The sequence below is a fragment of the Phalaenopsis equestris genome, unplaced genomic scaffold, assembly GCF_001263595.1.
Source record: "Phalaenopsis equestris unplaced genomic scaffold, ASM126359v1 Scaffold000094, whole genome shotgun sequence".
In the NCBI taxonomy this organism is placed as follows: Eukaryota; Viridiplantae; Streptophyta; class Magnoliopsida; order Asparagales; family Orchidaceae; genus Phalaenopsis; species Phalaenopsis equestris.
Genome location: NW_018164536.1, coordinates 4,127,304 through 4,128,332, shown reverse-complemented (window position 1 = coordinate 4,128,332; position 1,029 = coordinate 4,127,304).

The following is a 1,029-nucleotide window of genomic DNA, read 5'->3' as shown; positions in this document are numbered from 1 at the left end:
TATATATATATATAATCTTATTTTTAGTCTTATGTTAAGTATATAAATTTATTTTATTTATTTTTTCAAATAGATAGTAAAAAATCTGACAGAATCCTTATGTCTTTCCACCATAAGAGGCATCTTCAGAGGAATATTACGTGTGCAATTTACACATGTGAATTGGTGATATTTCGTGATATTGTGATGGCATCTTCAGAGTATTTCACCACAATACCATCAAAAACCCCTAAAATTCATCAAATCTGCTCTTATTCACACATATTTTGTGTATAATCGATAGAAAACGATACATATAGGTCTTCAAGTATAAGTATGAAACCTCTTATAATCATATTTCATCTCCACGTCAAATATAATGCGTGTGAGTATTTATAATTTTATGTGTTGAGAAAATTAGGGCGAAGAAAAACAGTAATCGACACAAATCCAGAAGAACACAGAGATTTAACGAGGTTCGACAAAGATGCCTACGTCCTCGGGAGCAGAGCGGCGATTCCTTTCAATATTCAGAAAAGATATTACAGAATAGAGGGATACCTCCTGGGGTTACTAACATGCCTATTTATAACCCCAGGAGTAAACCTTAGGCACAATATGTAATTACAACATTACCCTTGTACCATGCCGCGGGGCTTTGCCCCCGCACTCCAACCCACGTAACTTCCCAATTTGGACAGATTCTTCCGCTCCGCTTTGCTCCGCTTCAATCCAGCGTCTGTCTCAATATGGTATATGAGTCATGCCAGAACAAATCTCCACCTTGGCGAATATCCAACCCCTTAGGAGAAAAAGACCTGGGAGTTACATCTGCACCACTGTGGGTTGGGCCACCATGCTTCTCTAGCAACTGCAAACATTCAACAAGCCCAAGCAATGCAAAAACTTGTTGATAGTAACTGGCTTGGTCAACATATCAGCTACATTCTCATCAGTATGAACCTTCTGCAACAGTATCTCCCCATAAGCAATCAACTCTCTGATCTTGTGATACCTGACATCAATGTGCTTGGTTCTCGCATGGTACAC